Source organism: Manis pentadactyla, chromosome 12 (genome assembly GCF_030020395.1).
Source record: "Manis pentadactyla isolate mManPen7 chromosome 12, mManPen7.hap1, whole genome shotgun sequence".
In the NCBI taxonomy this organism is placed as follows: Eukaryota; Metazoa; Chordata; class Mammalia; order Pholidota; family Manidae; genus Manis; species Manis pentadactyla.
In genome coordinates this window covers 21054348-21080932 of record NC_080030.1, presented here as the reverse complement: position 1 = coordinate 21080932, position 26585 = coordinate 21054348, and the positions used below count along the sequence as shown (strand labels likewise).

The 26585-nt window shown below is 39.9% G+C and overlaps 1 long non-coding RNA gene across 1 annotated transcript in view; it reads left to right on the top strand.

Annotated features, from left to right (window-relative positions):
* Nucleotides 1–19263, top strand: part of LOC130680104 (uncharacterized) — an 81095-nt gene extending 61832 nt beyond the window's left edge. Inside the window, exon 4 of the long non-coding RNA XR_008993136.1 lies at nt 17629–19263. This is a non-coding gene — a long non-coding RNA (uncharacterized LOC130680104). The remainder of the gene's footprint in view (nt 1–17628) is intronic.
* The last annotated feature ends 7322 nt before the right edge of the window (nt 19264–26585 follow it).

Genomic DNA, 26585 nt, shown 5'->3' with positions numbered 1-26585 from the left:
AAATTAAAACCTGAGTCAATTTTGGGTGTTCAGATAGAAACACATTTTGTTAAGGAAAACAACTCCTTTTTCTTGAAAGGCACACGGTGACATCCACAGCGTCATGGTGGTGGCAGTGCGCATGAAGTGTAGATGGTTTTGGTAGGGCTGTATTGAAAAAGGTCACTAGAAGAAAGCAGCAGCTGAGCCCAAAATGTGAACTGTTCCACATATTGGAGCTAAGGATGGGTGACCATTGGGAGACAACTATAAAGAGCATTGCTTATGTAGAATGTGCTTTTGACTGGGTAGTGGATTTATAAGGGTTTCGCACTGGGGACAGGACACAGTCTGATCTGGTAGTGGGACAGTAGTATGCAAATTTGCACTTCCAGTTCCAGTTTTTTTCACTGATATTTTCTATCTTGATGCTAATACCTGAAAAATTGTATACTTTTGCAGAAAAAATGGAATTGTTACTTGCATTTTACAGCTTACAGGACTGATTTCATATACTTTATGTTCTCTCATATTTTAATAAGTACACATACATTTTTCTTGTGTATTGGGGTTTTAAATTGTTACAGTGCACACTTGGGGGTAGAGGAATGTATTGCACAGTCTGTTTCCTCCGTACTGTCCCCCACGTGGAATCAGGACCATGGAGAGCACACTAGCGGCGGTAGTGGACTTTTTTCTAGACTTTCTTCCAACACTGAGATTTTCATCATTTTATGCTTCATCTTTCTCTTCCCTAGTAAGGTTGGCTCCATAATGGATTTTCTGTATAAATTTCTAAAGAAAACACTACAAGTAGTAATTGGTTAATGAAGAGTTGAATTAAGAATTAAGAACTGTATTTTATTTATATTCATACATTAAAAAAATGTTCCATGCATTGTTTTCTATCCCAATTATTTGCATAATTTCCCCTGATTTTTTCTTTTTGCTAAACAAGTTTGACTCCACAATTTTTCATATCATATTTGTCAATATAGACATGAAATGGATGCAGTTATGGCTATCATATAAAACTAAATAGGTGTAGGAAAAAAGGAGGCATGAGGGACAATTAGAATTTCTTCTGAACACTAAAAAAACTATTATTATGAAGAACTGAGATTGCCACACTGATTGAAGGCCAATATATGAAGAGCTCATAAGTAATATTTATGGGTTAAATTAATATCTATTCAAGATCAGAGCTGTTTTAGGGCATCCCTAGTTGATTCTGTAGGAGGCAACAACATCCAAAGCTTAAATTTCCTATGAACAAAATGACGGAGAAAAGCTTGGGCCTCCCAGTGTCTCTCTTTTGTCTTTCTGTCTCTGTTTCTTGGTCTTTCTCTTTTCTCTTCCTCTCTGTCTCCTTCTGTCTGCCTCTGTGCCATCCTCTCCTTCTCTCTGTCCCTCTCTTGCTTTCAGCCTAGTCACAGGCTAAGAGCTTGGAAGCTGAGAAGCAGGAGCGGTTGACAATGGCTGGAGTGTTGGCATATTGCTCTGGCTGTTAAATCAGAAGCATTCTTTCCAGTCATGTACCAGGTGACGACAAACAGCCTTTGGCCTGCAAGTGCCTGGCCCAGGCAGATGTTTGGTAAGAAGCACACAGAGGCAGCCATGGCAAACCTCACCTTCCTAAGGGAGGAACACATGGTCCTGCTTGTATGACCTTCTCAAACCCCAGACAAAAGAAAACACCCAGAGGCTGAAGTGTCCTGATATAGTTTAAGATTTCACTTTGGAGTCTGGGTCGCTTACTCCACAGACTTTGGTCTCCTTCTGCTCTCTGCATACCTCTGTTGGCAGCCTGAATATTGCTGAGCATGTTGATAAGATTCTGACTGCAAAAGTAAGTCCCAGCTGGAAAACAGACCCTTTGGCTGGCAGATATTCTTTATTGTGATGCAGACCTCTTCTTCTTTTCACAGTTTCTGTGCTTCCTCTGTTCTGACCCTTGTTTTATTTATTTAGTGGTAGCCTGAAAATCTGGCATGGCTAAAAAGTGCCATGTTCTAGGAAGAATAATTCATAAAAAAACGCATATGCATTGGCGACATACCAGAACTTAAAACATCTTTAGTATATAAAGGGTCCCGGGGACTCTTTCTAAAGCTTTAACTTAAGGGCTCAGAGTTTAAATCAATGATACTTTATTCTTGTTTTTGTGCCTTTTAAGCAAACAGACAGGCAAAAACCCAACAATAACACCAGCTTGGAAAAAGGGCTTAAAAAATATGTCATCACATAAACAAACTTCCAATTATCTTTGACTTGCATTTTCTTTCTTGCCTCCATTTTATATTTGGATTCAATTGTGCTCAAAGAGCAAAACAACAACACAACAAAACAAAAGCAACCTCATTATTTCCCAGCCTAGGACATAAGCCATCTGGGCTGCACACTCGAGTTCTGCTCTTAAGTCTGTGGCAGGGCGTTCACTTTTTATCTTCAGAAGATCAAGCATGGTGGGAAACTCTTTCAGCACAAATAGCTGAAATAGTAGCCAGAGAAATCAGCAAAGAGGTAAACTATTCTCAGGTGCATTTTTTTCTTTCCTTTTATAACTTTACCAAGTATGAAAATTCACAGAGGTAAAGACATGGCAGAGAAGAAAAGCAAAAATATGAAGTTTCTACTTAAAGTGGTGAGCTAGCAGCCACGGATCAGTGGGCTGTAGAAATCAGGATGGTTCTCCATCAGAAAATGCCACAAGAAATATATCCTACATTCTTTCTTTTCTTTGGGTCCAATAGTAGAAAATGGCATTAGGAATACTTTAAAAAATATGGTTTGTTTTTTATACAATAGAAGAGAAAAGAGTCTTTTCTCTTCCGCCTCTAAAATATAAATAAATCACACACACACACACACACACACACACACACACACACACACATACACAGGCTTTCAAATGGCATTGGATTGTATCATATGGCACAATGTAGGAACAACTCAGCCAGTGAGTGATTTTTGATTTTTGTTCCTATTTCTGAAAGTAAAAACTATATAAAGAAGAATGTAATTTGTCCCTATAAGAGGAATGGTGACTCTTTTATAGGGTCACTGAGGTATGACAAAAATCAGCACACTTCATTAGACTAGCTTGTCCCACACTGTTTAGTAGAAATACTTTTTCAGCTTTTTGGTGCGTCATCCTGACAGACCAGTGGAGACCTCAATTTTTAAGGACATATTTCATCTTACAAGAGAGAGGTCGGTGTAGTGTGTGAGCGTGTGAGAATGGGAAGGTATAAAGACGTGGAAAATACGAGGCTTCCCAGGTTTCAAAGTATCACAAAATGAATTTAAGGCAAAGTTTTCCTGAATCTCAGAATTCAGGAGACCCTCAAGTCTTTGGATCATACATGAAGGTGACTCCAATCTATTAATGTTAGAACAATGTTACTTTCATTTAACTACTGATTTCTGATGCTGTAGTAGTTTTTTGTGTGTTCAACCAGGGTAGAGTGTGTATTAACTTATGGGTTAGCTTTTTCCCATCACATTTTCATTTTGCTGTTTTTGTTTATTAACTTTGGCATAAATAAGAGTCACCATATCCCCTATAATTAAAATGCAAGCATCTATTTTTATGCAAATGTCCTCATCTAAGAGAAATTCCCCCTTGACAATGCTACCACATTATATATGTTGATAATAAATAGCAATTTATGCTTGGTATTATGGAAAGAAAGTCATGAAAAGGTCTTTGATCTCTGTGGACCAAAGTAGATAAAATAGGATACTGCAATTAGCAGCTAATGTAAGCCCTGGAGAGGCATGAAGAATGAAAAGAGGTATATGCATTTTTCTTCTGGAAGGATTTTAAGAGAACTAAAGCAAAGAAGGATATTAAAGTGGGGAGATAATGGTTTCTTTTATATGTCTACGAGGATAACAATGTCCATTGTTATCTGTGTAAAAAACATTCATTAAACATCTAATGACACACTGAAGGATAATAATATTAATTCAATATTTAAGCCCAGAAATCATTTACAAAAGTTGTTAGTAACATAAAATTCACCTAGGAAAGTTAGACTCCATCAGCATTCTCTAGAACAAGAATTGCATTAATTTGAAGCAGTTCATGCCACTATTTTAGGGGATGCAAAGTCAGATTCTTCATGGACTTTTTTGATATTCTTATTGTCTCTTAAAACCATGATATCATTTATGTCTTGAATTTCCAAGAAATTAATATTATTTAGCTTTGAGGGTCTTTGATACACACAAGCATGTTCTTCAAACACTTGGCAGGAGCAGGAATTTTAAGAAACAGGGCTTGGAATTGTAGGCCCATGGAAAGAAATCATACACCTCAGTTAATTTGATAAATATCTAAGATTATGAATTCATAATAAAAATGTTACATATTTTTATTACTATATAACCAACTAAAAAAGAATAGTGACACGTCATAAGCATACAGTTGAACTCCTGATTACCGGGAACAAACCTACGTATCTCCTCTCATGGCTTGAGCCTGAGCTCTGCACACCGCAGAAGCCCCTTCACGCTCCTTACTAGTCATTGCTGACCTGCTCTTTCTGTCCCAGATGTGACCACGGTGACTCACACACGATGGATCAGCACCACTGCTTTGAATCTTACACAAAAAGAATCATATTATGTATTTTTTGTGTCTTGTTTCCTTCATGCCTTACCATGCTTATAGGTTGTTCTGTAGTGATTGTTCATTTTCACTACTTTGTAATATTCCACTGTATTCCACAACCTAGTATCACATACTACAATGTATTCATCATGAGAAAATATCACATAAGCCCAAATTGAGGAACATTCTGCACGTCTTGTCCAAGACTTCTGGTGCATATGTGTGCACATTTAGGTTGGGCAGATCCATTAGAGCAGCGTTGCTGTTTCTAAAGTACACATACATGTAAATTTAGAAGGTAACGCCTGTTTGCATAGAGGGTTACAATTCCCCACCTGTGGAGAATGTTCCTGTTGCTCTGAATCCTTGCCACTTGTCCTCCTAATCTTTTGAATTTTAACCATTCTGGTGGGTGTGTAGTGATATTGTGGCTTTAATTGAAGTTCTTTGAATTCTCAGGACATAAAGCACTATTTCCTTTGTCCACTATTTCCTTTGTTTTTGTAATTTTCTCATTAATTTATGGGAGGTGTTTGCAGATTCTTGATTTGAGGACTTTTTAGTTATATGTGTTGCAATAGCTTCTCTAATTCTTCCGCTTAACTTTTTACCCTCTTAATGATGTCCTTTGATGAATATAAATTCTTAATTTACATGTAATCTCATTTATCAGTCTTTTCTTTTATTGAGAACATTTTCTTGTATTCTGTAAAGGAATATCTGCCTATACCAAAGTCCTGAAGATATTCTTTGACACTGTCATCTAGAACTCTGATCTCCATGCAGTACACTGGCCACGTGTGTGAATTTAAATTTAAGTTAAGCAAAATACAGGAAAAATAAAAAATTAAGTGATTCAGTTACACTAGTCAGATTTCAAGTGCTCAGAACTTGCCAGTGGCTATTATGTTGAACAGGGCAGATATTAAACATTTCACTCACTGCAGAAAGTTCTATTGTCTAGCACTTTTCAAGAAGCTCTGTTGTTTTACTTCTCAGGTTTAGAACTGAGGTCTATAAGAAGTTTTTCTGTAATGGTGTGAGATAGAAGTCATTTCACTATTTTCCCATATTGATATTCAGTTGACCCCACACAATTTTCTGAAAAGACCATCTGTAAGAATAATGTGTCTCCTTATGGGGGGATTCTATTTCTGGACTCTTGCTATTTTATTTTTATTTATGTATCCTTGCATCAGTAACACACTCTCTTAATTACTTCAGCTTTATATAATCCTTGATATCCAGATTTTCTTAAAAAAACCTTGACTCTTTTCTTCCATATGTATTTTAGGAACCTCTTGTGAACTTCTACTAAAATATTAATTCTCTGGGGGATTTTAATAGGATTTCATGGAATCTGTATGACAATATGGGGGAGAACTAGCATACAAGTTCTATCTCCCCACTTTGATGTCCTTCTTTGATGTGGTGTGTGTTTCTGTATAGATAATTGCATGACAGTGACTTGTACATTTTAATAGAAATATCCATAACTTTTTAAAGATGTTAAGTCATATAGTACTTTATTCATTAAAAATTTACACAATCATAAAGCTATAGAAAAGTTACTGGTCACTGCAAGACCTTTTTTTAAAAATCCTCAACCATTTGAAACCTGCTGCTCCATGTCCCTTAAATATTTTAGTGCATTTCCTAGGAATGATAATGTTCTCCTGCCTACCAGCTATCAAAGTCATGAAAATGAAATGGATAGAGACATGATTTTAGTACTCAGACCATACTTAAATATCTCTAACTCTGCAATTACATCTTATAGCAGGAGAATACAGGTAAGAATTAGATACTGTGTTTAGTTTTCACCTATTGCAGCCTGGAAGGGTTCCTCCATATTTGACCTTGATCGATTTGGCACTTCTGAAGATTTTTTTGCCAGTGATTTTGTAGAATGTTCCTCATTTGTGTGTTTGACATTTCCTCAGGATTAGATTCAGGATCTGAATTTTGTCAGTGCGAGGGTTTATTTTGTGTGTTAACTTGACTGGCCAAGGGTACCCCAGTTAGTTGGTAAACATTATTTCTGGGTGTGTCTATTTGTGGAAGAGGTGAGCGTTTGACTCGGGAGGCTGAGGGAAGAGATGGGTCCTCAGCAATGTGGAGGCCTGACTGCAGCAACAAGGTGAAGGCAGGGTGAATTCCTCTTTGCTTGGGCTGTGACGCTCGTTATTCCCTGTGCTCAGATGGGGGGCTCTTGGTTCTCCACCTCATGGACCTCAGTTCATGAGACTTCTTAGCCTCCATAAGCACACAAGCCAGTTCCCACAGTAACTCTTGTATGTGTATTTCTGTATATCCACTTGATTCTGTTTCTGCAGAGAACCCTGACTAAACAGGAATGCAGCAGTGGCAATGAGCTTCTCTTGCTTCTCCTGTGGAGGCCCAGGATGTCGATGTGCCCTACTGCTGATGACGGGGGCTTTGATCACTTGATCAATGCAGAGTCTGCCTCTGCTGTGCACACATTTTTTTACCTCTCATTAACGAATGTGTTTTTCATGGGGAGGTATTTTCCAACTACATAAACACCCTGTCTCTCATGTATGTAGGTATGCATGACGTCATTAAGGACTCATGGTTTCCTGTTTTATCCAGTGGATTATAATTCTATTTATCTGTTTGTTTTACTTTGATGCTTAAATTGTCCCAGATTTGGCCTGTGAGAGTGCTTTCAGGATGGCTTCGGTGTCCTTTTGACAGGTCTGTCACTTTTTGACCACTTTACTGCTTTCAAGAAAAGCAAGACAATCCCAACACATGTTCCACTTTCTCTGTCCAGCCCTGGAATCACCCCTTCCTCCAGGGAGCCCTGGTTCCTCTTGGCACAGGTGCGATCACTGCTCTCAGGCCTCACAGCAGATGGAGCTGGGGAATATGTGAAGCTATGTATGGGTGTGGATGTGTGTGCATACACATCTGTATTTGCTTCTCTAATGTTCTCTCTGCATTGCACTATGTCTAACTATAACCTAATGCCACAGGGTTAATTCAAGATTTCTTCTCCCATTCTACATTTGTCCATCTATTTTCTGACATAAGAAACCTGTTCTTGTTCTCACGAATCTATTTACTTACTTGTCCAACCCCCAAATTTAACTAATCTCCTATTCCTTCTCTACCCTTTCCTTTTGCATGGAAGTCCTTCTCACCCTATTAGGGCGCACACACCGTAGGGCAGCTGTGCCACCTACCATGATGCTCACCTCACCCCACGCAGGCTCCGGCCTGCTGTTTGTATCACCCCAGTCCTTGGAGACCTTCCTCAGACCACTTGCCCACTGGCACTCATCCGCCGGCCTCTCCCTCCACCTGGACCTGGATCCGAGGCCTGAGGCAGGTGCTTCCTATGCATGGATGCCTTCCTCCCACTGCTCTGGTTCCCGAACTCCAAACCAGGATCCTCCTCCGCCTTGCACCCTGCCACCTGGGCAGCAAGCTGCTTTGCTAGGCCCTGCATAATGGCTTCGGATGGGATTGTCCAGGAGAAGAAGGTGAGGGAAAAGCAACATTTACTCCTCTGCATTTTGTTTTCTATTTGTGGCTGGCATAAAAATGGTTTGAATTTGGACAGGAGCCAAGATGGCGGCGTGAGTAGAGCAGTGGAAATCTCCTCCCAAAACCACATATATTTAGGAAAATATAACAAAGAAACTCTTCCTATAATAGAGACCAGAGGACACAGGACAACACCCAGACCACATCCACACCTGTGAGAACCCAGTGGCTCGCGAAGGGGGTAAGATACAAGCCACAGCCCGGCGGGACCCGAGTGCCCCACACCCAGCTCTGGGCGGGAGGAGAGGAGTTGGAGCGGGGAGGGAGAGAGAGCCCAGGACTGCTAAACACCCAGCCCCAGCCATCCGGACCAGAGCGCAGACACAGTGCATGCGTGGGGTCATGAATACTAGGGAAACAGGGCAGCAAGACCAGTGAGCGGGTCCCTAAGGCTGGCGTCCGAGGACAAAGAAAAGCGAGCAGCTTTTTTTTTTTTGGTGAGTGCTTTTTGGAAGTCTTAAAGGGACAGGGACCCCAAAACTGGACGGAAACATCCCGGGACATTTAGTCCAGAGGCAGGGAATGTGGGGATCTCTGGGCACTCTAATCCCCTGGGAAGCAGGGAGCACGGACGCCACTCAAGGAGATTAATAGCCTCCCAGCAGCTCCCCCTCCAACGGGGCTTCACCATATTGGAGCAGCAGCCTGAGGCAGGCCACACCCACAGCAACAGCGGAGATTAACTCCATAGCAGCCGGGCAGGAAGCAGAAACCCTCTCTGCACGCAGCTGCCCAGCACAAGCCACTAGAGGAAGCTGTTCTCCCAGGAGAGGAGGGCCACAAACCAACAAGAAGGGAAGTTCTTCCAGCCGTCACTCCTCCCAGCTCTGCAAACTATTCCTATCACCATGAAAAGGCAAAACTACAGGCAAACCAAGATCACAGAGACAACACCAGAGAAGGAGACAGAACTAACCAGTCTTCCTGAAAAAGAATTCAAAATAAAAATCATAAATATGTTGACAGAGATGCAGAGAAATATGCAAGAGCTAAGGGATGAAGTCCGGAGGGAGATCACAGATGCCAGGAAGGAGATTACAGAAGTGAAACAAACTCTGGAAGGATTTATAAGCAGAATGGATAAGATGCAAGAGGCCATTGATGGAATAGAAACCAGAGAACAGGAACGCATAGAAGCTGACATAGAGAGAGACAAAAGGATCTCCAGGAATGAAACAATATTAAGAGAACTGTGTGACCAATCTAAAAGGAACAATATCCGTATTATAGGGGTACCAGAAGAAGAAGAGAGAGGAAAAGGGATAGAAAGTGTTTTTGAAGAAATAATTGCTGAAAACTTCCTCAAACTGGGGGAGGAAATAATCGAACAGACCATGGAAATACACAGAACCCCCAAAAGAAAGGACCCAAGGAGGACAACACCAAGACACATAACAATTAAAATGGCAAAGATCAAGGACAAGGAAAGAGTTTTAAAGGCAGCTAGAGAGAAAAAGGTCACCTATAGAGGAAAACCCATCAGGCTATCATCAGACTTCTCAACAGAAACCTTACAGGCCAGAAGAGAATGGCATGATATATTTAATACAATGAAACAGAAGGGCCTTGAACCAAGGATACTGTATCCAGCACGATTATCATTTAAATATGATGGAGGGATTAAACAATTCCCAGACAAGCAAAAGTTGAGGGAATTTACCTTGCACAAACCACCACTACAGGGCATCTTACAGGGACTGCTCTAGATGGGAGCACTCCTAAAAAGAGCACAGAACAAAACACCCAACATATGAAGAATGGAGGAAGAGGAGGAATAAGAAGGGAGAGAAGAAAAGAATCTCCAGACAGTGTACATAACAGCTCAATAAGCGAGCTAAGTTAGGCAGTAAAATACTAAAGAGGCTAACTTTGAACCTTTGGTAACCACGAATTTAAAGCCTGCAATGGCAATAAGTACATATCTCTCAATAGTCACCCTAAATGTAAATGGACTTAATGCACAATCAAAAGACACAGAGTAATAGAATGGATAAAAAAAAGCAAGACCCATCTATATGCTGCTTACAAGAGACTCACCTCAAATCCAAAGACATACACAGACTAAAAGTCAAGGGATGAAAAAACATATTTCAGGCAAACAACAGAGAGAAGAAAGCAGGGGTTGCAGTAGTGATAGCAGGCAAAATAGACTTCAAAACAAAGAAAGTAACAAGAGATAAAGAAGGACACTACCTAATGATTAAGCGCTCAGTCCAACAAGAGGATATAACCATTCTAAATATATATGCACACAACACAGGAGCACCAGCATGTGTGAAACAAATACTAACAGAACTAAAGGGGGAAATAGACTGCAATGCATTCATTTTAGGAGACTTCAACACACCACTCACCCTAAAGGATAGATCCACCAGGCAGAAAATAAGTAAGGATATGGAGGCACTGAACAATACAGTAGAACAGATGGACCTAATAGACATCTATAGAACTCTACATCCAAAAGCAATAGGACATACATTCTTCTCAAGTGCACATGGAACATTCTCCAGAATAGACCACATACTAGCCCACAAAAAGAGCCTCAGTAAATTCCAAAAGACTGAAATTCTACCAACCAACTTTTCAGACCAAAAAGGTATAAAACTAGAAATAAATTCTACAAAGAAAACAAAAAGGCTCACAAACACATGGAGGCTTAACAACATGCTCCTAAATAATCAATGGATCAACGAACAAATTAAAATAGAGATCAAGGAATATATGGAAACAAATGACAACAACAACACAAAGCACCAACTTCTGTGGGACGCAGCAAAAGCAGTCTTAAGAGGAAAGTATATAGCAATCCAGGCACACTTGAAGAAGGAAGAACAATCCCAAATGAATAGTCTAACATCACAATTATCGAAACTGGAAAAAGAAGAACAAATGAGGCCTAAAGTCAGCAGAAGGAGGGACATAATAAAGATCAGGGAAGAAATAAACAAAATTGAGAAGAATAAAACAATAGCAAAAATCAATGAAACCAAGAGCTGGTTTTTTGAGAAAATAAACAAAATAGATAAGCCTCTAGCCAAGCTTATTAAGAGAAAAAGAAAATCAACACAAACCAACAGAATCAGAAATGAGAACGGAAAAATCACGACAGACTCCACAGAAATACAAATAATTATTAAAGACTACTATGAAAACCTATATGCCAACAAGCTGGAAAACCTAGAAGAAATGGACAACTTCCTAGCAAAATACAACCTTCGAAGACTGACCAAGGAAGAAACACAATAGTTAAACAAACCAATTATGAGCAAAGAAATTGAAACGGTAATCAAAAAACTACCCAAGAACAAAACCCACCGGCTGGATGGATTTACCTTGGAATTTTATCAGACACACAAAGAAGACATAATACCCATTCTCCTTAAAGTTTTTCAAAAAATAAAAGAGGAGGGAATACTCCCAAACTCATTCTATGAAGCCAAAATCACCCTAATACCAAAACCAGGCAAAGACCCCACCAAAAAAGAAAATTACAGACCAATATCCCTGATGAATGTAGATGCAAAAATACTCAATAAAATATTAGCAAACCGAATTCAAAAATATATCAAAAGGATCATACACCATGACCAAGTGGGATTCATCCCAGGGATGCAAGGATGGTACAACATTCGAAAGTCCATCAGCATCATCCACCACATCAACAAAAAGAAAGACAAAAACCACATGATCATCTCCATAGATGCTGAAAAAGCATTTGATAAAATTCAACATCCATTCATGATAAAAACTCTCGGCAAAATGGGAATAGAGGGCAAGTACCTCAACATAATAAAGGCCATATATGATAAACCCACAGCTAATATTATACTGAACAGCGAGAATCTGAAAGCTTTTCCTCTGAAATCGGGAACAAGACAGGGATGCCCACTCTCCCCACTGTTACTTAACATAGTACTGGAGGTCCTAGCCATGACAATCAGACAAAACAAAGAAATATAAGGAATCCAGATTGGTAAAGAAGAAGTTAAACTGCCACTATTTGCAGATGACATGATATTGTACATAAAATCCCTAAAGACTCCACTCCAAAACTACTAGAACTGATATCGGAATACAGCAAAGTTGCAGGATACAAAATTAACACACAGAAACCTGTGGCTTTCCTATACACTAACAATGAACTAATAGAAAGAGCAATCAGGAAAACAACTCCATTCACAATTGCATCAAAAAGAATAAAATACCTAGGAATAAACGTAACTAAAGAAGTGAAAGACCTATACCCTGAAAACTACAAGTCACTCTTAAGAGAAAGTAAAGGGGACACTAACAAATGGAAACTCATCCCATGCTCGTGGCTAGGAAGAATTAATATCGTTAAAATGGCCATCCTGCCCAAAGCAATATACAGATTTGATGCAATCTTTATCAAATTACCAGCAAAATTCTTCAATGAACTGGAACAAATAGTTCAAAAATTCATATGGAAACACCAAAGACCCTGAATAGCCAAAGCAATCCTGAGAAAGAAGAATAAAGTAGGGGAGAATCTCACTCCCCAACTTCAAGCTCTACTACAAAGCCATCGTAATCAAGAAAATTTGGTACTGGCACAAGAACAGAGCCACAGACCAGTGGAACAGATTAGAGACTCCAGACATTAACCCAAACATATATGGTCAATTAATATTTGATAAAGGAGCCATGGCCATACAATGGTGAAATGACAGTCTCTTCAACAGATGGTGCTGGCAAAACTGGACAGCTACATGTAGGAGAATGGAACTGGACCATTGTCTAACCCCACACAAAAAAGGAAATTCAAAATGGATCAAAGACCTGAATGTAAGTCACGAAACCATTAAACTCTTGGAAGAAAACATAGGCACAAACCTCTTAGACATAAACATGAGTGACCTCTTCTTGAACATATCTCCCCGGGCAAGGAAAACAATAGCAAAAATGAACAAGTGGGACTATATGAAGCTGAAAAGCTTCTGTACAGCAAAAGACACCATCAATAGAACAAAAAGGTACCCTACAGTATGGGAGAATATATTTATAAATGACAGATCTGATAAAGGCTTTACATCCAAAATATATAAAGAGCTCACCCACCTCAACAAACAAAAAACAAATAATTCAATTAAAAAATGGGCAGAGGAACTGAACAGACAGTTCTCCAAAAAAGAAATACAGATGGCCAACAGACACATGAAAAGATGCTCCACATTGCTAATTATCAGAGAAATGCAAATTAAAACTACAATGAGTTATCCCCTCACACCAGTAATGATGGCTACCATCCAAAAGACAAACAACAAATGTTGGCGAGGTTGTGGAGAAAGGGGAACCCTCCTACACTGCTGGTGGGAATGTAAATTAGTTCAACCATTGTGGAAAGCAGTATGGAGGTTCCTCAAAATGCTCAAAATAGACTTACCATTTGACCCAGGAATTCCACTCCTAGGAATTTACCCTAAGAATGCAGCACTCAAGTTTGAAAAAGACAGATGCACCTCTATGTTTATCGCAGCACTATTTACAATAGCCAAGAATTGGAAGCAACCTAAGTGTCCATCAGTAGATGAATGGATAAAGAAGATGTGGTACATATACACAATGGAATATTACTCAGCCATTAGAAGAAAACAAATCCTACCATTTACAAGAACATGGATGGAGCAAGAGGGTATTATTCTCAGTGAAATAAGCTAAGCAGAGAAAGAGAAATACCAAATGATTTCACTCATCTGTGGAGTATAAGAACAAAGGAAAAACTGAAGGAACAAAACAGCAGCGGAATCACAGAACCCAAGAATGGACTAACAGGTACCAAAGGGAAAGGGACTGGGGAGGATGGGTGGGTAGGGAGGGATAAGGGGGTGCAGAAAAAGAGGGGTATTAAGATTAGCATCCATAGCAGGGTGGGAGAAAGGGGAGGGCTGTACAACACAGAGAAGACAAGTAGTGATTCTACAACATTTTGCTATGCTGATGGACAGTGACTGTAAAGGGGTTTGTGGGGGGGGACCTGGTATAGGGGAGAGCCTAGTAAACATAAATTCTTCATGTAATTGTAGATTAATGATAACAAAAAAAAAAGAAAGAAAAGGGTGTTTACTCCCTGATAGGATAAAACTAACTGTAAATCAACGATTAATGCATGCTTTAAATATCCTTAATTTTGATCATTTAAAGGGTGTCAGATGATCAGCTATGGAAATACATTTTTCTGATAATATTCCTTTGTCTTAAAAAAAAAAAAAAGCAGTTCCTGTGTGGTGATCTCCAATAAGTTCTTCACAATGGTATAAAGGGCATAACAAAGTGTGGGCAAAGGGTTTGTTTGTATCTATAGAGAGGATCAAAGCCTATTTTGGCTACCCAGAAAACGAATTAAGCTATGATATGAAAAAGAACTTCCAACATCAACATTCTCTGGAAGAGTCATTCCAGAAGATGATCATCAAAAAACTTCAACAAAGATCCTGGCACTGTTGCAGTTGTAGCTGCATTCATCCCACCTGTTCCTGAACTTGCCATTGGAATGAAGAAGGAGATATCTAAGCTGGCCTGTGCATACAGTAAAACAACAAATTTGACTGGCTCTGTACTGTCAGAACTCGGCCAAGAATTGGGAGGGGGGTGGGTTGCAGCGCTCCAAAATCTTGTGACTATAGACTATGTACTGTTGGAGGAACGTATGGGATGTGAACACTTCCCAGGAATGTGTTGTTTTAATTTGTCTGATTTTTCTCAAACTATTCAGTTTCAGTTGGAAAATGTCCATCATGTCATTGATGGGTTTTCGCAGATGCCTCGGGTGCCTAGCTGGTTTTTTTGGTTTCACTGGAGATGGCTGGTGATTGTTGGTCTGCTGTGGTTGTGTAGCTGTGTTATGTGGTTGTGTATTGTGTTAATGTGTGTATGCAATTTAATTAGTAGTTTAAAACCTATACATGCTGAAGTTACTCTACAAGAAGATATGTCAAAGAAATAATCAATCTTCCCATGTTTTCTTCCATCTGCTACTTCTATAGCTTTTCTTCTTCCTTCCTAATTACAACCCTTAAGTAGAATTAGTGTCTCATATCGAAGTTACCGAGTATCATAATTCTTCCAAGTGGTAAAGATACCTCAAGACAAATGCTGGGCATAGAAGCTACAGGGCATAAATATGCAAAGAAGTGAAAAGCTAACCTTTTCAAACAATATTGCCTCTCTCTCACTTACCAACTTTACATTTCCCTGTACGGCCCCGGAAGATGACTGGTTAGCCAGAGACGGGTAAGATTCCTCAAGGGAGGAACAACCTAAGACAGGCATAGTCGCAGGGGGGCCATCAGGTGAGAAATTGGGGATCAACAGAGGTGAGGCTTAGAACCTCACCCCCCCTGTTTTGAGAGAAATCTTCTGCATCCATGGATGTTTTATTGCCCTTGTCTAGCTTGGATTAATACTTAGTCTATAGGCACAGACCTGATCATCTACATTTGCCCTCTTACAGCACTAAATTATGTTTTCTACCTTTATCTTGCATCTACCTAGCACTTCAGCATTTTATTAATATTAATAATAATAAAAGGTAGAAATGTGGGATTCACATTTGAGTATAAAAATCAAACGAATATTCATATTTGACCTGATTGTTTATAGTTCATGATGCGTGATCAAAACTGAAAGTGTCTGTGATGACTGCCCTTGCAGTGTTCACCATGTAAGAACTTATTCACTATGTAAGAACTTGTTCACCATGTAAGAACTTGTTCGTTATGCTTCAGAAGATTGGAGACTGTTGAGAATTAGGCTTAGCGTTGGTTAATGATTGTGCATTGAGTCCCCTATACAGAATTTTATTGTTGTTAACAACCATTTGATCAATAAATATGAGAGATGCCCTCTCAAAAAAAAATAGTTTGTATTTGGCATTTTTGCTGTTTTGTTTTTGTGTTTGTGGCAAGGTGTACACATAGAGCCACCTTTCTAAACACACCTATTAAATCTAATAAATTATTGATAGATTCTATTAAATTTTCTAGTATATAGTTATGCCCCTTATAAATAACTTCAGATTTAGTCCTGTCTTCCCGTCCATTTATTTTCCTTTCTATTTCTTCCCTTATTGCCCTAGTTAGGACCTGTGCATACTAATGACAGTAATTATCCTTTTAACATGCTCCCTTGCAGAGGGGAAACTTCCAACATTTCACTATTGTCTGTATTCGCCTATGTATTTTGTAGATACTCTTTATCATATTTATTACTTTCTATTCCTAGTTTGCTGCAAGATTTTTTTTACCATTAGTAGATAAGTTATAAAAATGTTTTCTGTATTTATTGACTGACTTATAAGAGTTTCCCCACTTATTCTATTGATCTGGAGAATTACACTGACCCTTGGTATTACTAAGACCTTGGTTTTGAAATCAAGATTGGAAAGGAAGATATATGACTATCTCAATGTTCTTGTTATAAAATCTTGTATATAGAAAAACCTAAGGATCCCACAATAAAATCATTAGAACCAATGAGTTCAGCAATGTGCAAAGCAATTAAAAATAGGCAAGTGATTTGAATAGCTATTTCTCCAAAAACTATATACAAATGGCTAATAAACAAAAGACGTACATCATTAGTCATTTGTGAAATATAATTTCAAATCACAATATGATGTCACTTCACACACACTAGAATGACTGTGATAAGAAAGGTAGACAGTAACATGTCAGTGTGTTTGGGAGAGAAATGGAAACCCTCCTACACTGAGGGTGAGAATGTAAAATGTGCAACATTGCAAGAATGGCAGTTTTGAAAAGGTTAAACATAGTTATCTTATGACTCAGAAATTTCTTTGGTAGGTATAGTGGAAGGAGCCAGTTACAAAAGACCACATATTATGATTCCACTTACGTGAAATGTCCAGAAAAGGCAAACCAGGAGAGAAAGTAGCTTGGTGGTTTCCAGGGACCGAGGGAGGGAGCACAGTCTGGGAGTCGCTGCTAATGGGGCAGAGTTTGTGGGGGCTGAGGCGGTGAAACTGCCCCTAAGTTAGGTAGTGGGAGGGTTGAGCAGCTCCCAGTGTACTGAAAAGTCACGGCACTGTAGGCTTTAAATGGGTGAATTTTATGATACACGAAATACATCTTAATTAAGCTGTTTAACAGTTTTTTAAATTTAGAGTCTTGGATGCGACTTCTTTTCCATTTCTTTCTGATAACATATATGGAGCACGGGGGGGGGTCCTCTGCGATTCCCCTGGGGGTTGTCTGCACACGTGGTGCGGGCCGGTCTGGCTCCGGGATCCTGAGCAGGAGGCCCTTCCGGGGCGTTGGTCAGAACCACCCTGCTGACTTCCCGGTCACACCCTCGGCGCCGCACAGCACCCCCTCCTCAGGGGAGCCTCCAGCCGCGGGCCCCTCCTCCAGGCTCCCAGCCCTCGTCTGCATTGATTACTCTCCAAAGTTTGTTAAGTCTCGGTTTCTGCATTTTCCCAGATTTCATGTTTCTTCTTTCGGGAGGACTAGTAGCAAAGCGATGCTCTCTGGCTGCCGCAGGAGCGCCGGCGCTGCCTGATCGCTGGAGCACCCCGGGCCTTACTGGAGGGACTTGTGTTTTAGAAACGACTCTTCAGGCCACGTGACCCGAGTGGGTGCTGCCAATCACAGCTGCACCCCCGGGGCCAGCCAATCAGAGTCTTCCTGGCCTGAAGCCCTGCAGCCAGAGGGGAAATTTCGTCTTGCACTGTGCAGCTTGGTGAGGCCCGGGGCTCCGGAAAGGTCCCTTCCAGCCCCTGGGGAACATACCTGTGAAAGGAAATGATGGAGTCACCATGCACAGGGGAGAAACCATGAATGGACCAGTCCTGGAGTCATAGAAACTTCTTGCTCTTAATTCACAACTTAACACTTTTTCCTGTATAGTTAAGACAATGCATTTGTCTTATTGCTTAAGCTAAGGTTGTTTTTTTTTTTTTGTCCTAAGAAATGAAGCTTTTGATCTGTGGACCACATCATTATTGTGCTTCTTTTACATATTGATTTAGAAAACTTATATGTATATTGTTTTTCTTCCCACAGGCTGGGATTCATTGATACGGGCAATAGGGAGAAAAGAGTATTATTTAGTAATGAAAACACATGCCTGGATTTGTGTCTCAGAAAGCTAATATTGATCACAGTGTACTAGATGAAATAGGGAAGAATCAGAAGTCAGGGAAACCAACTGAAAAGCTCCATGTAAGTTAGATAAGCTATAAACCAGGGAAGCTGTGAAAGAGGCAAATGAGAGAAGACCGGCTAGAGACTTATGTTGGAAGGACAGCTGAAGTGACCTGTATATGGATGAAAAAAGAAAGATGTAATAAGAAGATGCAAAACTTCAGAAAATGCCAAACATTGTGAAAGGGACACTAAGATAAAGGAAGAAATCTTTAAATGTGCTTTTCTTGGAGATCGGTCATTGAAAATATTGGGGAAAACCACTTTTGCCCTGTTGTTGCATGGTCTGAATACAGACTTGAGACATGGGAAAAAAATCAGAATTCGTTCCTTCTTTGCTGTTCCCCTGTTCTTGGTTTTTGATCAGTCTACTGTGATTGCTTTAGCTCACTATAGATTTTGAGATAGAAGGTTACAACTTCATGCTTATCTATAACTGCAGTAATGTAACATTGGAAATGATACCCAGCTTTGTCAAAGATAGCAGGCTCTTCTGAAAGAATACCATACCTCACCATGTGATTTTCCTTCCTTTAGGAAGAGGTAGCATTTCATATATTTATGCACATCTCAGAATGAACAAATTTTATTTTTCTAATCATGGCTTAGATGATAAAAGAAAAACAGTAGCATCTACCAATAAACAAATTAAACTATTTCTTGACTAGCTTAGTGTTAGAATGACAAAGCCTTGACTGAAAAATAACCCACTTCTTATCTGTAACAGTACTCAACATGTTCTGATTTTTAATTTGTTGTTTTTCTGTCATCTGTGCCCTAGGAAATTGTATTCTTATGTTTTATTACAATAAGAAGAAATATTTCCAGGTTGCATATGGCTGTGCTCTTGAACTTTTGACATTTAAAGGGCAATAGAATGCTAATGTGACTAATAAAACAGAAAAGTGACTTTATAACAAGCCATGCGAGTCTCCTAGTTTCTTCCTAACTTATCTTTTAAACTGACTAAATTTGACAACTTCGTTTGTAAAGATCGAAATAAAGCACTTCTGATTCAAATTGAAATAACAGTAAAACAAAGACATTTCTTACCTTTCATTAAACAGGTTGTCATGTTCTTTTTTTGTAAGGAAAAATCTGTCAGGAAAGAGGTGAAGAGTGTTTCTATGAATGTGGTGGTCTATAATGATTTTTGAATTACTGTGGAAGGCAAGAGGTTGCAATACAAAAATAATCCTTTGTTGGTAATTGATTTGTGTACTTTCCTTTGAATGCACAAAATTGGTTTCAGGGCTGGCATATTACAATGTGACAGCGAGCAAGGATACTGATAACTATAGTATATGAACTCTGCAAGCTCTCAGTTGGCATTGTGGCATGCTGACATTTGGCGTACTAAAACCAGGTCTCGGTGGCTTCAGTGACTGTGTTCAGAGGAAAGTCAGGGGTACTGGCTTCCAGGACATGTAGTGGCTTCAGCTAAAGCTTATTATAAGGGGAAAAGCACATGCACTCATTCATTCATTCATTCATTCATTCTACAAGCAGTTTATGCCTGGATAACAGTCCCCAAACACCAACATAGGGAGCTGGAAGTAGCCACCAACAAGAGCCCACCTCTAACCTTGGGAGTGACTCTTTAAAGGGGCAGGGAGAAGGAGCAGACCCTATGGATCTTGACCTCTTGTCCCCACTGGTTTTTCCATCCGAGAAGGAAATTTGAGCATGGTTCTTAGGACGTGGAAGCTAGGGTGGATTATAAGAGGATATAAATGAGCCAGTAACCCTCCCAGCTTGTCAGAGCAGGACAGGGACACTGAGAACCTCTCGTGAGATGGCGATCCTAGCATGTGCCACATGATTTCTGTCTGCTCTTTCTCTGCTTTGCTGACCCGTATGACTGAATCAGTGGCGATGTTGCTGAGCACTGTGGCCGGCGAGGCCCATCAGGAGGAGCCTGGTGCTCACTGCTGTGCCCCCCTCCCTGCCAGGTCTGCGGGCCGGGCTGCCTCGTGGCCTGCCCACACTGCTACCTCGCTCAGCTGCAGTGACCTTCTCCAGCTTTTGGTAACCACATCTTCCCTTCAGGTGCGGAGTGACAAAGGCTTCCCGCGGTTTAAGCCATAGGATGCCTCACCATCATTATTGATTATCTTTAAACTCTGCACAGCTTTATACACTGTCCCATTCTGGACCTCTTCTCCTTCATTGTGTTTGAGTGGACCCTCTGTCCCCTCCCTGACCATAACTGATCCATAATGCCAGGTGCAGCAGCCAGGCAGGCAACAGACCATGAATGATGAGACATGACATATTGAATGTGCACTGCCCGGTGAGAGGTCCTTTGTGGCCGCCGGGTGCCAGAGGGGTTTAGGGTGGAGTTTGGATGTGGGCTGCTATTGGTCTCATTTCTGTGTTCATTAAGAAACAATGATATATCATTGATGACCCACTAAATTTAAAATGAGAAGGAAAGTCTTGTTAGTGGGGTCATTGCTACTACAGAGAGTCCTTGATGTTGGATCTCTGGGAAGGTTATAAGACCCTCTGATCAATCAATAAATGAAGAGTTAAAAATCTCACCATGTGCTGTCAGAAAAGCATGAAACTCTACTATACAATGCTCAGTTCAAAATGAACAAATCAGTGTTCAGTTTCAAATCTGAAAGGATGACATAAGAAGTCCGACGAGGGCACCCAGGCTAAGTTCTCTATTAACTTTACAATTGGAAGTAATTCTTGCCACAAAAAAAGAGGCTTAAAATGTTTCTCCTATGACCATGAAATATAGATGACTGATACCAGCAGAGAAAAGCTTCTGGTCTGGCAGAAAATATTGGTGTGTGCGGAGAGGTATAGCCACACACAGTCATTTCTGCTGACTGTAAAGCAAGCAGCCAGCATGCTCTAGATCTTAAAGGGGGGACACGAGTCTTGTTAAAACATCTGTAATGACTGCTGTTTGAGCAAGTGGGTAAAGTGAGGTTCATAGCTTAGGGGCAATACATAGAACTTAGGAACCCTTAGGAACCCAGCACTTAGGAACCCTTGGGGAACAGATATGAGTGTAAGAGAAGAGTGTAAACAGCGAAATCCAAGAAAGGAAAGAAGAGTAATTCATACCTCTGTTCTTTTGGAGCCACTGGTTAAGGATTAGTGAGATAGTTGTAAGAAATCCCCGTGTAGTCCCGTTTTATGGAAGCACAAGTCAGCACTCCACATGTCTAATTTCATTTTCAACTTTTCTCAGTAAGGTATTTTTCTCATCTTCAGAAAGTTTCAAAAACGTGTCTGGGCATTGTTAAATACATGTGTACATATACATTCTTAAGTGCATGTACCTTTCCCCTCATGCCCACAGCTATTGCTGCTTTTAGAAAGGGAATGTTGCAGTGCAGCATGGCCAGCTATCTGCACCTCGCATAAGGCATCTAGAATTCCATCCACCACGGAGGGAGATCCCACCTGGCCCTCCCCCTTGCCCCAGCTGTGTGCACCAAGAGTGGACAAGAACTCCACCCTGGGGCATAAATTCTCTCTCCTGGGAATTTGGAATTGTGACCCAGGAAAGGCCACTCTGTGTCTGAGTATGACTGGGATAGAAACACATGTGGCCAAATGGCATGTGGAGCTTTTCCCTGGGCAGCTTAACTACCTGAGACCCCGACTGCAGCGTTTCATCCTCCTTCCCACAGCCACCAGCTCTCATATGAGCACATTTTTGATGACAGGAAACTGAAGAGGTTGGGGATTATTTGTGGACTAGGTGAAGAGGATTGTCACTCTACACCCTGAATATTAAATAAACTCCAGGCTGTAGTGAGGATAAAGAGTTTGGGGTAACAGTTTGGAGAATAGGAACCTCCTCTTACCTGTAGCCCTGAAGCTTCCCAGAGGAAAGAGGGTAGGATGCAGCATCGCATTCATTTAGTGAGATTAAGAGAGAGACATAGTCAAGATTAGGTATGGCAAAAAGTAACAGAAAAAAACGGTGAATTAAGTAGAGCAGAATTTTATTTTCTCTCATATGAAAGTCTGGAGATAGACTGCACAGGGCTGGTTTGGCTGTTGCAGTGAAGGCATTTTTTTTAGATGTGATTAGCATTCACAACCACTTTGACTTCAAATAATTACCATCCATGAGGTGAGCAGACCCCATCCAACCAGACGAAGGCCTTAAGAGCAATGACTGAGGTTTGCCAAAGAGGAAGGGATTCTGTTTCCAGACTGCAACATAGAACTTCTGCTTGCATTTCTAGCTTTTTGACTCAACACTGCAACATCAATACTTATCTGACTCTCCAGACTGCCAGCTTGTCCTGTGTGTTTTGGACTTGCCAGCCCCAAATGATTGCATGAGCCAATTCCTTAGTTTCTAATCCACCATCGAGAGTAGCAGCTGTGTAGACCTCTCCTGTACCAAAGGAGAGGGGGGCAGGGTGGGTGGCAATGGCGTGAAGCTTCCAGAGTTAAGAGGGGACACAACCATGCCCCTCTTTCTGCTAGCCCAACAATGGCATGTGCAATGACCAAGTGTCCTCATGCCCAAGCCGGATCCATAGTTTGTAAGGGAAGGGGGTCTTCACAGCACAGGACAGGGCATAAGACTAGAGATGCTGGTGGAACCTCACAGACATGTATGATGGAGGTGCAAAACTGGCTCATTACCAGCAAGCAGAGCAAGCTCCAAACATTGCCCAAGCTGGGAGAACTGATGACTGATGACTGCAGCAATAAGCAATATCAGTAGATACCAGTAAAGAAGCAAATATACCCCACCGCCCTCCCTATGCTACTCCCATGCCATACTGATATCATGAGGGTCACCCTAAAGAAACTGACAGAAGGTTGATCATTGAAAGTATTATGGTTTAAATGAAGATTAAGTTAAACATACTGAATAGACCATTCACTCAAAGACACTGAATTTTATACCACAAATAGTTGCTGAATGTATCTAATACTTTCACTGTCAAGTAGAGATGGAGACTCAGATCAGTAATACAAATGAGGAAATTGCATATTACTCTTTTTTTATTAAAAAGAAATGACATAAAATTAACCATTTTAAAGTGAACAGTTCAATGGTATTTAGTACGTTTACAAGGTTTTGCAACCATCACCTCTATTTAGTTGGAAAATATATTGTCATCACCCCACAAAGAAACCCTGGAAACCAGTGAGGAGTTGCTGCTCAGTCCTCCCTTGCCTCACCCTGTCAATCACCAGTCTGCATTCTGTCTATGGATTTACCTATCCTGAATATTTCAAATAAACGTCATCATACATTATGTGACATGTTCAGCTTATTTCACTTGACACAGTATTTTTGAGGTTCATCCACATTGTGTCATGTATCAGAACTTCATTCTCTTTTAAGGCTAATATTGCATTATATGCATATACCACAATTTGTTTACCCATTTATCCATTGATGGGAATTTGGGCTGTTTCCATCTTCTGGCTATTGTAATAATGTTTCCATAACATGCAAGCACATCTATTTGTTCAAGTACCTGTTTTCAATTTTGGCGGGCATTTACCTAGGAGCGGAATTGCTGGCTCATATGTTAAATCTATGTTTAACTTTTGAGGAACCAATTGTTTTCCACATTGTTGAACTGTTTTACATTTCCAGAAGCAATATATAAGAGTTCAACTTCCTCCACATCCTCACCAACACTTGTAATTTTAAAAATAATAACCATCACATTGTGGTTTTGATTTACATTTCCTTAATGGCTAATGATGTTGAGCATCTTGGCATGTACATGTTGGCTATTCATATCTTTTCTTTTGTGAGATGTTTATTCAAGTTGTTTACCCATGTTTAAGTTGAGTTGTTTGTCCTTTTCTTTAGTTTTAAGAGTTCTTTATAAATTCTGGACACAACCCTTATCAAATACATGATAAGCAAATGTTATCTCTCTTTCTGTAGGTTGTCTTTTATTTTCTTGATAATGTTCTTTCATGAACAAAAGTGTGTAACTTTGATGAAGTCCAATTTACTTATTTATATATATTTTCTGTTGCTAGTACTTTAGGTGTCACATCAAAGAACCCATTGCCAAATGCAAAGTCATACTGATTTAGTCCTATATTTTCTTCTAGAAGTTGTATGATCTCAGTTATTATATCTTGTTTATTAATCTATTATGAGTTAGTTATTATATATGGTGTGAGATAGGGGTCCAGTTTCATTCTTTTGGATGTGGAAATCCAGTTGTCCCAGCACCACCATTTGTTGTAAAGACTATTCTTCTGTCGTTGAATCTTGGTACCCTTGTTGAAAACCAACTAGCAGGAACATTTTACATTTTTAATATACTCAAGTTGTGACTCAATTTTATTTCTCTTTTCCATTAAAACAGGTGCTGAATAAGTAATATTCTAATTGTGGATCCTGAGGAGGAAGCTAGTCTGTTGTGAGAGAGTACTGAAACAAAAATATAAAAGAAAGTGCTATAGGAGATGGGGAGCACATGCTACTCATCAGCTTATGCCTCCAGTCTGTCCCTGACATGCACCTCTATTCCTGCACTAGGTTTCTTGTCCCACCTCTATTCTTATCATAAGTTCCACTTACAACTAATAGGATTTCCTTTTATATAGAATTAATGAACATAATTCTTAAAACTATCAGTACTTTTATTGTACTAAGGAAAAATGAGGAGACAAAGATAATTAGGTGTGAATTACTGTATTTAACCCTACTTTGGGGATATTTATATATAACCACATGAATGTGACAAAGGTAGAATGGCCAAAGCACACAGTATACCATCAAGTGTTAAGGCTCAGAGGGCTTTTATGAGGCCACAAAGGCTGCCTCTGTACCAGCTCTCTGACAGCAGTTCCTAGGTTTTAACTGACAGTGGATCTCAGTCAGAGCCAGCACTTGTCACAAACATTGCATATGCAGTTGCCTGAAATCCCTGATGCCCAGACAGCCTCTCCAGTTATGATTTTGTCAGAATTTTAATATCCCAGCTCCATCCTTTTGCTTGCACAGGTTTTTGTCTTTGGGGTGTGATTATTAAACATTGGATCAGATTCCATAAGTCATTAAAAGACAAATTTTTTACATTAAACAGCCTTTAAAACTTTTTTTCCATAAGAATTTCTCCTTTCCTTTTAATCTTTCCATAATGACCCCATTTCCTCTTTCTTATATAATTTTTTAATTTTGATGTTAATTTATAGTTTGATATAATTTAAAACCTATGGAAAAGTTGTAAGGACAGATAAGAAAAACTTACATATCTTTAATGTAGATACACTAATTGTTTACATTTTGCCCATTTGCTTTAGCTCTATCTCCTTCTGTTCTCCAATGTTCTCACTCACTCTCTCTCTATATGTATATATAATGCATATATTTTATATACTTATAAATAAGATACTTATATGTTAGATGTATTATATGTATTTATATATAAATTTATATATTATAGATTTGTAAATTAAATCATATGGTGAATATATATTATTTTTCTGAACTATCAGAGATGAAGTGTCAGGCTTAATGCCCATTGACCCTTAAGTACTTCAGAATGTGTCTTCTAAGAAAAAGGACATCTCTTAAATATATATAATTACTAAAATCAGGATATTTAACACTGATGCAATATTACTGTGTGACTCATGGACTAGACTGAGTTTTTGTCACTTGTCCAAATAGTGTCTTCAAGTTTTATCCTCTGAGGAATTTTGCAGTTTTAAGCAGGCATTCTTAAAAGGTATAATCTTTAAAATTCACCTTCCCCAGCTCTTTTCCCCTCTAATTTCACAAAGTCTCCTTTGCCTGCTCTGTCGGTCCTGCAGCATTCAGCTTCTGCTGCTGTGCCGCTGTGTGCGGTTTCCTCATCTCTCCTGCTTCCCGGGTCACCTGTGTGACTCTATATTCCAAGGTCGTCTTTGCCAAAGTGGACATAGGGGTCACTAAATGTCGGGTCAAACCTGGATGAGCGAGTGAATGTGTGGCTTCCTGAGCTACGGGCTCACACCCTCTCTGCAAACAGACCCAACTCAGAAACCTGGACGGTCATGCTTCTTTCTCACTTTGTCCCCAAATCAGCAGTCACTCCCTATTATCCATGATCTGTCTGAGGCGTTCTCCACTCCCACTGCTATGGTTGAGTCTAACTCATGTGTTCATTTTTCTTTTCTGTGGCCAGGGCAGAGCCCTGGGGGGTCTCCTAGGTCCTAGTGCCTTCTCCTCCACGCCACTGCCAGACTGCTCTTCACCACTTAGAAATCTGGTTGTATTACTC